Source organism: Cupressus sempervirens, chromosome 4, assembly GCF_028749045.1.
Source record: "Cupressus sempervirens isolate cs-2001-9-10 chromosome 4, ASM2874904v1, whole genome shotgun sequence".
NCBI lineage: Eukaryota > Viridiplantae > Streptophyta > Pinopsida > Cupressales > Cupressaceae > Cupressus > Cupressus sempervirens.
Window position 1 is genome coordinate 547,465,410 of NC_143121.1, and position 16,099 is coordinate 547,481,508.

Below are 16,099 nucleotides of genomic sequence, written 5' to 3' on the forward strand. Positions count from 1 at the left end.
CAATTTACATACTATGTCCTTGTCATCTATCAAAGAATAACCTTCAGGTTGCTCTACGTATACTTCTTCAAATTCTTCAGTCAAAAATGCTAACTTGACATCCATCTGATATACTTTGAATTTCTTATATGTTGCATATGTAAGAATAATCTTACTACCTCAATTCTAGCCATTGGTGCATAGGTCTCATCATACTATATTCCTTCTTGCTATGAGGAACCTTTACATACCCATCTTTCCTTTTTCCTTACAACTTCACCTTGTTCATTCATATTGTTCCTAAATACCCATTTAGTTCCTATCATATTCGTGTTTGCTAGTCTAGGGATCAATTCCTATATCTCATTTTTTACTATCTAATATAATTCCTCTTTCATAGCTTGCTTCCAATAGTCATCTTTACATGCTTCATTTGCATTCTTAGGTTCAACTTGAGATATCAAACATAGTTCTTCATTGACTCTGCTTCTTGTCATCACACCTTTATCTTTTCTTATGATGATCTACTTGGGTGGATGATTCTTTTTCATATTCTTACCCAAAGTAGGAGTTGTTATATCAACTCTTGGCTCTACTAAAGGTTCTAAACATTGTTCTTGCCTTGGCTCTCCTTTATTTTGCAAATCATTGTTAGTCTCAAGAAATATTTCATCATTCCTTGGTTTAGTAACAACAACATCATCTGAATTGTAATCAACTATTCTTTCTTGCATCCTAAATTTCTCATCAACTCTCACATTTGCACTTTCTATAATAGTCAATGTTCTCTGATTATAACATCTATAAGCCTTGCTTTTCAATGAATAACTAAGAAACATACCTTCATTACTTCTAGCATCAAACTTACCAATATCATCATCTCTTTTGATATAACACTTATTGCCAAAATTTTTGAAATACTTAACTATAGGTAGTGACCAAACCACAATTAATAAGGGATCTTGTTTGTATCTTTCCTGACCTACACTTTGTTTAGAGTGCAAATTGTTGTATTCACAGCTTCTCTCCAAAACATCTTGGATACTATATTCTCAGCTAACATAGCTCTTGTAGCTTATATTAATAATCTATTTCTTCTTTCTAATATACCATTCTATTTAGGGTTCTCAGAGCTAATAATTATCTTTTGATTCCATTTTATTCACAAAACATGTTAAACTCATTTGAAGTAAACTCTCCTCCTTTATTTGATCTTAAACATTTAATCTTCATGCATGATTCATTCCCAACTCTATTATTGAATATCTTGAACTTATCAAATGGCATAAAATTTTCTTTAAGAAATGCAACCCACATCATTCTAGAAAATTCATCAACTAAAATCATGAAATAACTTTCACCATAGAATCCTTTGGTCTTCATATGACTGCTAAGATCTATGTGTACAATCTCCAATTTTTTTGTAGTAGTAAACTTCTTGTAGGGAAAAGAAGTTTTGTTATGCTTTGCCAAAACACACTCTTTATAAATTGTGTTAGAAGGTTTTACAATCTTAGGCAAATCTCTATCTACAAACATACTACTAGTCTTCACAATATTGTCAAAGTTTATATGATAAAATCTCTTATGCCATAACCAATAGTCATCTACTTTTGCAACCAAACATGTCATTTCAGTAGGGTTCAACTGAAATACATTACCTCTAGATCTAGTTCCTATTCCAATTACCTTTCCATCTTTGTCTCTAATTATACGTCTTTTCTATGAACTGCAATTAATAATCTTTATCTACTAGTTGTCCAACACTCAAAAGATGGTGCTTTGAACTATCAACAAAATACATCCTTAATGTTAGTTTTACCATCAAGAGTTGTAGATTCAATGCTTTTAACATGGCATATTGCATTGTTTCCAACTCTAATAATGCCCCCATCATGACTTTTGAAGTTAACAAACTTGTTCATATCACCAGTCATATGATGTGAAAAACCACTATCAATTATCCAATCAGATTTATTTTCAACATGTGATACCAAAACTACTTTCTCTAGGCTTTCTTCTTTGATTGCTACAAATCATATTTCATCATCACTAGCATGTATTGCTTGTTCATTAGATTTATCTTCTTCATTTGCATACATACACTCTCTATCTCTTCTAGGTTTGAAATTTCCTTTATACTTTTTTCCTCTTTTAGGACACTTAGATGCATAATGACCAAGTTCATTACAAGTCCAACACTTAAATATTTTCTTACCATTTTTTTCTCTTCTTACCAGAAGGGAAATTCCTTCTTCAATATTTCTATCCTCATCAAATTTGTTGCTGCTAGTAAAGTCTCCTCTAGCACGTGTGCTCCTTGATAAACTAGGTCAAATATCCAAGGCACTAAAAGTTGTTTCTTCTATTACATCATCTTCATTTACCAATCTAGGCTCATTATCATAGTCATTCAAGAATATTTCCATACTTGCTTTAAATTCTTCAACTTGATCAGATTATAAACTCTTTCTAGTTTTCCTTAATCTCTTAGGACATCTAGATGAAAAATGACCAAATTCTTTACATGTCCAACAAACAAAAATTTGCATACCTTCTAGTTCTCTCTTTGTAAGTAGATCAATACCTTCCTCTATCTTTATGTCTTCTTCAGAGTTGGATCTATCTTTGCTCGAGCTTCTATTCTTTTGTATACAATAGAGGGATTCTAGATCTAAAAACTCAATACTCTACTCTTTACACAAATTTGATAACTCGCAAAGAATTTCCACCATTTGGGTGTCAAAATTTCCTCTACTGAATTTAGGACTATCTTTCATAAACATGCTTGCCATGGATCTCCTAAAGTTGTTAAATTTTATCTTTAAGGACCTAATGCTCTGATGCCAATTGTTAGAAACAATAGTCCACCATGATAACCGAGAGAGTGGGGGTGAATCAGTTATTCAATAATTAAAAAATTTATTATCCTTAAATAGTCTTATCCATTCAACCAAATTAAACAACAACTATAACAAGATGCACATAGACAATTACACCAAATATGTTAATTAGGGAAACCCTTGATCAGAAGGAAAACCTTCGTGGGAATGATGCCCATAAGATGATGTACTAATATAAATATTCCTTATTAGAGGATGGACCCTGTTAGGAGTCTATTACAACATTTAGTACATAGAGTCCTTGTTAGAAGACTTTGAATCCCTATGAGGAGATTCCAACCCTATTAGGAGTTGTAGTATAATGTATGCAAGAAGAGGCTACTATCAAAACATGCACTTTCAATTACAAGAAGAGCTCACTGCCCAAACAAGTAATCTACTATTAATTTTCTCTTTCCTCTATTCTATCAATTAAACCAATCACTATCAGACCTTGTATACTAGGTCAGAAACCTTGGATCCAAGTATCCAACTTTGGATCAATCAATACAACCTCAGCAATGAATTTTTCTTCACTTTTTCTTTTCTCTTCTCAACTTTTCATTTTACTCTTTGTGTTTCTTTCAATCATCTCATATCATGCTTCTAAGAGAAAGGAAAATTTCCTTCTTTTATACCAAATCCATATAAAAATTTCTTGAGTCAGCTATTACACCTACTCAATTAATTATTATAGGACCACATTAAGAACATGTTACACTTAGAGATAACATTAATCTTCTACCTTGAAACTTTAATATCTTTTCATACACATAATATCATGACAAGTGATCTTAGATACATCATCATCAATATGTATTCTTCATATCCACAACCTTGATTCCCAGAATAACAATTTTGCTAAGAGATATAACAAGTTTACTAGAACATGCCTCTATAAACTCTATCTCAAATAGACATCACCAAAACTTACATAACTTCTCCTAGACTTCACATTTCTTCATTTGACATTAACTACATATACTAGATACTTAGGAGTATCTCCCATAACCTTGAATAGTGAGAATATTCAACTAGCCATCAATACCAACTTTATCTTTATGTTGTTCTTCTATCAGATACCATAAAAAATTGCTATGTTGACATCAATGAAAAATACAGTCATGAATGTAACATATCATCATGATAATGATCTATCCATGTATCTACAATACTCCCTCATAGGAATATCATCATCATTCAGTCTTCTAACACTATGCACTACATACTAAAATTGGCTAATCATAGACATGTATAATGTTTTATTCACATTAGTTGAATCATCATTCTTTGACAACTTGTGTCCTATCACCATAGGTGTCTTAACTAGTTTGGAATCTTACATTCTAAAAGTTTTCAATATTTCCTTCACATACTTAGATTGAGTGATGTATATACCATATTTCATTTGATATACTTGCAAACTAACAAAGAACTTTATCTCTCCAAACATAGACATCTTGAATTCTTTCTTCATTTCATTTGCAAATGCCTTACATAATTGATCTTGACCTCCAAATATGATATCATCAATAAAATTTTCAGCTAATAAAATACCTTTACCTTCTTCTATGTTCAAGTACAAATTGATGTTATCATTAGTCTTCTCAAATTCAATCTTCACAAGATAATTGTGAAGGCTTTCATATAATTCTCTTGGTGCTTGCTTTAAACCATATAAAGCTTTATGTAGTCTACATGTCATTTTCTGTTTGTTAGCATCAACAAATCCTTTGGGTTTTTCTATGTAAACATCTTCTAATATGTCATTTAGAAATGATGACTTCACATCCATTTGATAAACTTTGAAACTTTGAATCTAATTTACCATTCTTGAAGTCCTTAAGAATCTAGCACTTGCTTCCAAATACCTTAAAATATTTGACATTTGATGAGTATCCATACCATAATTCAAAAGGTGTTGAATGAGTACCTTTCTTGAATTGTACATGGTTTAAGGTATACAAATTTGTACTTACAACCTCTCTCTAGTATTTCAAAGCAACATTCTTCTCCATCATGAGTATCCTAGCATAGTCCATTATAGATTTGTTCCTCCTTTTAGCAATCTCATTTTATAGAGGGGTCCTAGGTGTCGATATTTTTCTTTTGATTCCACAATAATTTTAGAACATGTCAAACTCATTTGTTGTAAATTCTCCACCTCCATCAAATCTCATACATTTCAATTTTTTGTCTTACTCCTTTTCAACTCTAGCTAAGTGCCACTTAAACATTTGGAAAGCATCATATTTCTATTTCAAAAACATAACTATTATCATCCTAGAATAATCATCTATAAATAGGATACTTTTCTTTTCACCATTGTAGCTTTGTACATTAATTGGTCCACACAAGTCAATATGAACAATCTCAAGAATCTCTTTTGAGGTGTGAGACTTACTTTTAAAACTAGATGTTGTAATCTTGCCTAACTAACATTATTTGCAAATTATATTGTAAGGTTTCTTTAGTTTAGGCAAACCTTTGACTCATTTCATGTTATTGATACTCACTAAGTTATCAAAGTTAACATGGCATAACCTCTTGTACCATAATCACACATCATCAAATTCAACAAAAAGACAAATAACATCATTCATATCAAGATAAAATAGATTACCTCTAGTCTGATCACCTTTCCTAATTAGTTTTCCATTAGTATCATAGATCTTAGCTATCTTTTTCTCAAACTCAACTTTGTAACCTAAATTATTCAGTTGTGACACACTCAACAAATTATAGTTAAGTCCTTCAATATAATAAGAATTGTCACACATGATCTTTTTTGTGAGTTTGATAGATCCTTTTCCTTTTATTAGACAAGATGTGTCATTACCAAACCTTACACTATCTCCATCATAATAATTTAGGGTAATGAACTTACTTTTATCTCCAGTCATGTGATGTGATCACCCATGATCAATGATCCATTTGTCACTCTTGTTTACATAAGACACTACTACAATTTCCACATCCTCGTTAGAATCATCTTGTATACATGAAAACCTTCTCTGTCAGTAGCACTTGTAAACAATAAAATTTTAGTAGCATGTGCATATAAAAATATCAAAATCAATATAAATACTAACATTGTGTTTTAATACTAATACAAAATTTGAGTTTTTGACCAAATTTTGAAAGTCGAAGAGGGGCATGGATCCTACTGAGCATGCTAAAATTTATACATGAAAACCTTCTCTATCGGGAGCATGTGTAAACAATAAAATTTTAGTAGCATGTGCATATAAGAATATCAAAATTGAGATAACTACTGACTAATATTGTGTTTTAATTCTAATGCAACCGATAAATAAGAGTCACCACACAACCTTGAAGCAACTCAACAAGGGTGCCCACAAGAGGCCTTGTTGGTGTGTTCAAGATTCAAGGATGTGGATATGCTCTCCCAAACACAACTATGAATATCAATGATATGAAAATGCAATAATTAATATAAACCAATGTTAAATGATCAAGAATACCTCAAGAGATGGCTATGGAAACAACCATTCTTGAGATTCAAAGAGGTAAGTGATGGATGCAAGAAAAAAAACTAAGTTAATAATGCAAATAAAAATGAACTAGAAACTACCAAGGGTTAGAAAAAATGCATAAAATTACTAAATAGCTCTAGAATTACACTACCATGATAACAATACAAGTGACAGAGATGAGAAATGCTTGAGACAAGGGCTCTATTTATAGGCTTAACAAAGGCCCTGGGGAGGTGGCATTTATGTGGCATCGACATAGGTTCCATAAGGGAGACACATCAGCTAAGGGGAAAAGCCATGAAAAGATCAACATAAGCCTTTTTGGTGAAAGGGATGGCTCAAGGTTTGCTCACACATGTGTGAGAAACCTTAGAGAAATGAAATAGGGACAAGTGTGTAAGAGTTGTAAGAGGTTTTAAATAAAATAATAAAATGGAAGCTTTCTTGGATCTTGAGTTGCTCACATATGTGTGAGCAAATACTTAGGGACTAAGATGTGTCTAGAAAGTTGTTTAGGATTAATTTAGTGAGATTAATTAATGGGTAGGCCTAGAAGAATGAGAGTGATGGGTGTAGACTAGGTTTTAGGATGGAAGTAGGATTAAATTAAATGGGATTAACTTAATTATATGATTAATGGATTTAATAAAGTTGAGGAAATTAAACAAATTGAGATTTATTTAAAAAGAAATTTTATGGAGCACTATGTATTAAATAAATTTAATACATTAGAGGGGATGTATTTAAATTAAATTTAAATACATTAGGGAAATCAACCTATTTAATTAAATAAGTAGAAGAATGTCACAAAGATAATTAATTAATTATAATATCAAATGAAATATTAAATTAATTAATATAGTGTTTGGGACGATTTTAAGCATTTTCATTTTGCCCCTCTTTGATGTGATGTCAGGACAACATTATATCAAAGAAAAAAATATATAGGTTGCCCCATAGAGGATAGGAGTCCTAGGAGTTGTGTTGTAGTGATGATAGAGGAGGAGGGTGCCCCCTCACAAAAATAGAGCAAAAAATAAATATTGTGCAATCTTTGCGAAAAGAGCCCTAGAAGAAAAGAAACAGGAGAAAGGCATAGATCAACATTTTGCATGACTTGGAGATAAACAAGGATCAACATGGCCAAAGAAAGGGTACAGGCTTAAAAGGAGACCTTAGAGGGCCTATATAAGCCTCCAAGAAGAACATGGAAGACTCATTTGCACACCTAGAGAGCATAGAACTAGAGTGAAGGATGGATTTGATCGAGGGACTATAGCTTGTAGAGTGCATTCGGGAGCACCAAAGATCAACCAACATGGGTTCACCAATAAGTCAACTAGTCTAACTTGTCAATTTTTCAATTTTTCTTTTGAAATTTGAATTTATTATGAGGGAAATAGGGGAAAAAATGGGGTTAGAGTAGAGATGACAATTCTCTGCTTCATCATCTTCATAGACAAAAAACTAGGGAAAGTAGCTCTATAGAGATGGCAAGATACATCTTGTCATCTTCAAAGATGATAGGGTTCATCCTATCATCTACATAGATGATGGAAGAAGGAAATAGAAGGTCAGAGACATGGTCAAAGATGATGATCTCTATGTTTTCAACAATATGACAATCGTTGGTGGGAAAATTGACATCTCACAGCCATCAGAGATGCCAGATCAAAATCTCCATAGTTTGTCATCTCCACAAATCTATGTTTGCATGGACTAGCATCTCTACCAATTTGGACTAATTGGAGGATTTGAGTGGTAGGGAAGACTAGGAGAGGAGGAATAACATGATGCCCCATACTTAGTTGAGCAAAAAGAGCGAAAATCAAATGGTAAACTAATTATTACATGTCTATATTGTAGATGGTAATGGTGACATTTCAGTCACAAAAGCACTATCCATCGATGTTGGTGCTAGTAGAAAGACTCACAAAGGAAGAATGGGGACATATTCAACTATGTGGACTTTAACATGTCCATGAGTGGCTAGACTTGAGGGTACACTCAACACAACTCTTAGCACTGATAGAGTGGTGGCATACACCAACTTCTAGTTTCCATTTCCCTATAGGAGAAGTGAAAATCACTTTGCTGGACATATGGTAGATACTAAGAGTGTTGATTCATGGTAGATATGAAAAGTATGTGCTAGATGGTGTAGATCCCTATCTATGAGAGTGCTTTGGGGAGCAACAACAGAGGCTACTAATACAATGATCATGGTTGGTTTGGAGAGAGACATTAGACCAAGGGTTGCCATGACTTGCTCTATACTTGGCCTCACTCATATTGAGGATGGTACCAAACCATGTTGGGCATGGATTTTTTATCAAATGGATGCAAGTACTAAGCACTTTGTTACAAGATGATGACACAATTTTCTGTTGGGATCACACCATCTTGGCCCAACTTTATTATGATTTCCATATGTACATGTATAGGACACAGTGAACCATAGGTCTAGGGTTGACTCTACTCATGGTATGGTTGTGGGAGCATATAGGTGTTACATGGCCTATTATGAGATGAAAGACACATCGTCTCAGTGAGCCATATGCATGTCAGTACATGCCATTGATTTAGTACACATCTACCAATTCAATAAGATTTTAGAGGAGGTTCTTGGATGAGATTATCATTTTTTATTAGACACCATATGTAGATAGTGAGCATTAAGGAGCCATATTGCCAATAGGGGGAGAGGATTGCATCAAGGATCAGCTTTATCTAAAATATGCTTAGACAAATTGTTGGTTGATTAGCCAAATAGTTCACTTTTCCATGTGGTATATGCCCTTTAGGGTGCAATGACAGTTCGATTAGATTTAGGATGTTGTACCAGATAGGTTCCTATATCTAGTGGTATCCTAGGAGTACAAAACATTGTGGGGAAATGGGATCACTTTTAGACTAGCTAAGGCATCATGACATGGCATGTAGCTAGTGCCATGGGTAGGATCAAGGGAATGCATGTATGACACCAACATATACACAGTGGTGGGTAGTACATCAATTATTGAGATTGATAATGCTAGGAGCACCTCCACTAGCAGAGAAACCACAAGGTGGTGGAGATGGGGATGGAGGGGGAGATGATGCACAAGTACTAACAAGGATATTACTAGTGTAGGGACCATAGTAGGGTTTGCAAGGATGGTGAGTGTGTCAACAAAGAGTATTAGGACCTGTAGGGCAATCACTAGGATAGGGGTCACAAGTAGATCTATAGGTATAGGTGTCACCAATATAGGTATCATAAGGGCCACCTCAGTAGGGGGGTGTAGATATTGTCAGGGCTAAGTGAGATAGCCTTCAAAATGAGGTTGCTCAACTATAGGGAGAGCTACTAACTGAGAGTTCCAAGGCTACGAGTGCATAGCTACAGATTGAAAAAGTATAGGCTGACATACAAGAAAAGTGGGCTAGGGAAGATAGTGCACAGGAGGTCCTAGTAGCACTATAGGTGAGGGTAGACAATGGTGAGTTCAGTGATCTCACCATGCAGGAAGAGATAGATGAGCTAGTCGAGATAGATACTCTTTGGTAGGAGAGGTCCTCTCTATGAGTAGAGAGAGACCTTTTAGAGGTAGGTGGATGAGTATTGTGGCTAGTGCAATATCACTAGGCAAATGATGTAGGCTTGGGGTATGGTGATAGTGATGTAGGAGGCCTTGATTGCACACTAGCATGAGGCATGAGCCATGCAAGAGGTGGCCTACTATAGGTCATTGTATCATGATGCCATCCTGATAGATCAATGACAGCATGAGTTCTAGGAGGCATCTAGCTCATGGGCCATAGGGGTCCATTAGTGGGATAGGGTAGGCCTCTACAAGGAGGGGGGCTAGGAGGGGTAGGGCCCTCACAGCCAACCACATGAGCCCTAGAGAATTTAGTTTTGACACAGTGATGCAAATGCAATGAGTTTCTAATGATGCATTATGCATGGTGTACTACAAGATTCTTTTGTATACAAACTCTACATGGACATTTATTCTTTTGATTTATATGAAATTATTGAATGATCCTTTATGTATAGGGATGATGGTCTCTTATGCATGTGCTATTTATGATGTTTTTATGAGTACTATATGTGGTGTATGATGTTATGATATTGTTACTGACATTGTGATTGATGAAGACAAACTCGGCTACCACTGACAAAGGTATGCTTCAATACCACTGATGTAGGGCCACACCACCTATACCAACTCACAAAAAAAATCACAACAAGGTGGAGACAAGAGATGACAAAATGCTTCATAAAGAATCCATTAATACTTGAAATTCATTACAATATTCTCCAAATGAAAGGACTCCAAATTCTTACAATATAAGAGATATTTTCTTATTAAGAGCTTCTACAAGAAATTACATCCAAAGAGCTTCTACTTCCCCAAGTTCTACTTCTCAAGCTTTCTTACAAGAGATTACATTTGAAGAGCTTGATTACAAATGAACATAAGCCTTCCTTAAATAGGCACTTACCACCCAATGCATGATTTATCCACAACATTCTAGAATATCCACAACCTTCTACAATATCCACAACCTTCTATAATTTCTACCTAAATACAACTAAGCACCACCATGTGGCCCAATTAAAAAACTACATTTCCTTTATGTATCACAACAAATATTAAATGCATGATTTAAGGAACTTTCCACAAACTTCTAAGATGCCACCTACACACTTCGATTAATGGAATGACAACTATTTTTTTTTTTATAAATTTATGCCACCTTTGCACCTTGAAAATAGAAATTCCTCTTTTCTCCTTTTTCCCTTATTTTATTTTTTAATTATTTTTCCTTCTATTTTTGTCACTTTATCTCTCCTCCACAATTTTTTTTTTTTTTTAATAATTTAATTTTCCCATGCAAGATGCTCCTGCATCAGAATCAGTGATGCAGGATGTGTGTGATGTTATGTTTCCTATGATGCATATATGATGACTAATGTGTGGATGATGCAGGTCTTATGGTGATATATGAGATGTATGCATTTTTTTATTTCACATATATGGATTTTCTATATGTTTTTCTTTAGATGTATCATGATGTGTATGTCACTAAATGTAATGATTATGATATCTAATGGGTTAATGTAAAAAAAAAAAAATGTGACCTAATGATAAATAAATAAATGAGATCTATAATGTAATATGTAATGAATGCAACAATATGAATAATGAATATATCCTAGATGAAATTTTCAATAACATACTAATCATGAGTGAGCTAAAGATGCAAAATGAAATGATGTAAGCACAAAGTATAAATGAAAATGCAAAATGAATGGGACCTAAATGATGTGTTGATATATTAGTCAATTTTATTATTAGTGACACATACTTATTCAAATTTTATATAGCTACTGAGCTCATTGAATAGTTTAAAATGTTTGTGATGTAATTTAATAGCCACTGAGCTTTACAGTTGCTACTAAGTCTTTGGGACAAACCTCAATGATTATCGAGTAGATTTAGTTAGTATGAAGTTCAATAATTCAAACTGTGTATTTAGTGTATACCAAGTTTATTAGTGGTTATCGATTTTGTAGTTCATGTGATGTGAAGCTAGTGGTTACTGAGCATTACAATATCTACCAAGTTCTCAATTCATGTTATGTGAAGACAATGTTAACTAAGGTACTCCATGGTAACCAAGTATTTTAGTGTTTACCAAGTTGCACAATATCTACTGAGTTACCCATGCAGATCGAGTTCAAGACTACTTGGAAGTGGTCAATATGGACTGAACTTTTACATCTACCAAGAGCATGACAATGCCAAGTAGTGATAGTGGATGTTGAGTATCAGAACCTCACTGAGTCAGTTTTTAGAACTCAATTATCTTCATGTGGGCCAACTTTGTAATATTTGTGTTAATTTGTGCCATGGCCAACTTTGTAATTTTGTAATTGGATTGGTATATATATCTGATATATTATACCATATCAAGTGTAATGAAATGTAAACAAGAACAAGAAGGTGCAAGAATGTGAATGTGAAAGCATATACAATAGATAAATAATTTTAAAGGTCATATCAATACAAGGAGCAACAGTGATAAATCCATCACAAAAGGTGATTAGCACATTAAGGAATCTCTATCAACAAACTCAATTGCAAATTAGAGATCTACTGCTTCATCCTAATAGGTGAACCAATCAAAATCCTTTAACAAGGTAGACCTAACAGTCTTTTCTAAATCTCTTTACTGACTGCATACTTCATTATATGTTTGAAAATCCTCTTACAAGGTGAACCTAGTAGTCCTAATTTCTTTTAACAAGATAGATAATCAGAAGTGATCAATGTAAGCCTTAACTAGCCAAATTTATACTATAGTACTAAAGTTTGTGGGTATCATCCCCACCCTAGTTTTACTCTCTATTTGGAAGGTTTCTAGGTCACCAAAAAAAATTTGTTCAAGTGTTGTGGATGGTTTCATGTTTCAGTTTCTCATGCATGCAATTAGATCAGATGTGATGAACTAAGTATTAATTGATTTATTGGATAAATTGGTAAGAAGTTTTAGAAGTTACTGATTCATCCCTCCCCTCTTAGTAACTTAGAATAATCTTGAATATTTCTAATATTTGGTATCAAAGCTTTGTGTTTCTCAGGAGAAAGTCTAATAGCTTGAGCAAAGATTAAGGATATGGAGATATTTAGACTTGACAAAGCTATTGACAATCAAAAGTTGGATCTGGAAATGGCCATTGCCCAACTCAAGAAGGCTAAGAAGCAACTTTCCTAATCCCTAAAAAGAATAAAGGAACTTGCAAATCAAATAAATGATCATCTATACATTGAAGAGAATTGAAGACTTTTTCCTTCAAGTAGTTCAGATGAAGCAAATGATGCAATCAAACAACTCCTAGAGAAGAATGGTTCCTTGCAAGAAGAAGTAAGAAATTTGAAAAGAGAACAAGAAATTCAGTTAATAAGGCTATGTGAAGTTTTGGAATAGATGAAAAAGATAAAAGAAGAGATGGCTGGAAGGAACAATGAGATCTAGAACCAATCCCTTCACCATGCAGACCTTATTGATCAGCTCTCCAATGTAAATGAGGAAATTATGAGTCAGAGAAAAATCAATGAAAGAATAAGGAATGATCTAAATTTTGAAAGACAAATCAATGAAAGAATAAGAAGTGAGCTGAGATCTGAGAAGAAAATTAGTGAAAGATTGAGAAATGACCTAAAGACTAAGAAGCAAATCAGTAAAAGATTGAGAAATGACTTAAACACTAAGAAGCAAATTAATGAAAGAATAATGAAATATCAATAAGACATGGATCAACTAAATGAGTAAAATCTCTATAGGAAAAAAGGAAAAGTAGGAATTGGATACAAAGAAGAAGGTGAATCCTCTAAACAAGGTGCTTGAAGGAATCAAAGACCTACTTGCAATAATTGTGGTAAGATAGGTCATACATCAAACAAATGTTGGAGTGATGGAAAAGCAAAATTCAATGAAAAATACTACAATTGCAATCATCATGGTCATAAAGCTATTGAATGCAAAGAGAAACCAAAATTTGAAGGCAACTATCATAAATGTAAGAAACATGGACACAAGGCATCAGAATGCAAAATAAAGACATTGAATCCTGTAGAACAAATTGTGAAAGCAATATTTGGGTGGGATTACAATACCTGGTGTAGATGTCATTACAGTGGAGAATTTAGACACATTGGTATGAATTGTGTTACGCATCATATGAGGAAAAGAGATACCACTATAAGATGTTTTATTTGTACTAAACTTGGTCATATTGCCAAAAATTGTATGAATACTAGTAAAATTGAAGATGAATAGAAGGCAAAAGTTGGTAACATTTGAAAGAAAATGAGACATCAATGGATTCCTAAGTCTACTGAGGATATTGGTCCAAGTAATGATGGTCAAGTCACTCAAGAATTGGGTGACTCTACCATTTCTAATTAAGTTCTCAAGGAAGAACTAGAACCAGGCTATCAAAGAAGACATTAGAATCAGTTACAGTTGAAAAGTAACAAAGATCCAAATTTGTATGCAAGATACAAAAGGATCTTACAAGGTTGGATCAAAATTTGTCTCAACCAGATTCCCTTCCCAACATATTTGGGATTACAAATAACAACAGCTGAGAGGGTTAAAAATATTAATGTTGGAGGAAATTGAAGCGACAAAATTTTGAGATCTCTGATCTAGTTAAAGAAATGGTGGACACTAGAGGTAAATGTTGCAATCCTTGAATAACCTACAATAAAAAAACAATATTCCATGGCAATTAAAAGAATGGGGGTAAGGGGTTAATAGGTCTTACCCCCTAAAACAAATATCTGACAAGACACCTATTCTCAAAATAGGAGTCCATAAAACTATTTAGCACGTTACACTTCTAGCTTTGGTCACAAATAGAAATACACATATACAGAGGAGAGCGTATGAATGATTCAGATTTGCATATGTATACATATACAAGCACATATACTTATGGGAGATAGTTTGTATGTACATATAGACATATATGGAGATATACATTTAAACATATATATCTACACAAATACAATTGTATGTATATATATATATGAGATTAACTTGCACCAGTGATTAACAATGGCAGACAGAAGAAAAGAAGGAACAACAATTTATTATTCTCCTTAGCATTGTAGAGATGTAAAACAATGAGTTCAATATCAAGTCTTGTCAAATTAATGGACGGTCATATGCTGAGTCATTTCCAATCAGCATAAATCAACATAGAAGCTATACAAAAGTATGAAGGAACGAGCATATGGTTGACTTACCTTAGACAAGCTTCACCCTTAGAGCCAATTTAATAGCATGTGAACTAGAAATACAAAAGTTATGGCATTAGAAACATATATTAAATAGGGTTGGAAACAAGAACACGGGGGATATTTTTACTCTTCATGATGGTCCCCCTTATGCCAATGGAGATTTGCATATTGGGCATGCCTTGAACAAGATACTAAAAGATTTTATCAACAGATATATGTTGCTTGAAGGGTATAAGGTGCACTATGTGCCTGGTTGGGATTGCCATGGGTTGCCCATTGAGCTCAAAGTTCTACAGTCCATAGACCAAGAGTCAAAGAAAGAAATCACACCATTGAAACATTTAGTGGGAGGAAAATAATTAAAAGGTTCAAATGTTCCAGACAATGAGACTAGTACTCAAAACTTAATACTTGCAAATTGATTATAGTGTAAACTATCATCAGGAGCTTCTTATGTGAGGAACTCATTATCAAGGATTAATAATCACTCAAATCCAAGGAAGAGTAAGATAAGCAATCACATTTGTACATCACTCCTTGATTGTTTTTGATAAGGTAAACAGGTTTTAAGGGGTCCTGAAACCCATAAGTTTAACAACAAGAAAGGCTGAAAATAAGCGAAAAATTGCCCATCCAAATCATAATCCTTATGGCTGAAAATAAGCCCAAAGGCCCCGCCCGAAATAGCTGCCCACTAAAAAGGCTAGAGAACCAACCAGAAAAAATGGAAACTAGACAAAAAGCCAAAGCCAGGAGAAACAAAAACCAAAGGATAGAGACCAAACCAAGCAGACTACTTCTCCATCTCGAGCATGGTCTAGGCAGCTTCGGCGCACTCTTGTTGCTCTTCTACCTTATGGTCCTGGGCATTCGTCAGATCCTGCTCCATAGTGTTGTCCTTGGCTTTATCCACAGCCAGCCTATCTTTGTCTCTGTTCTG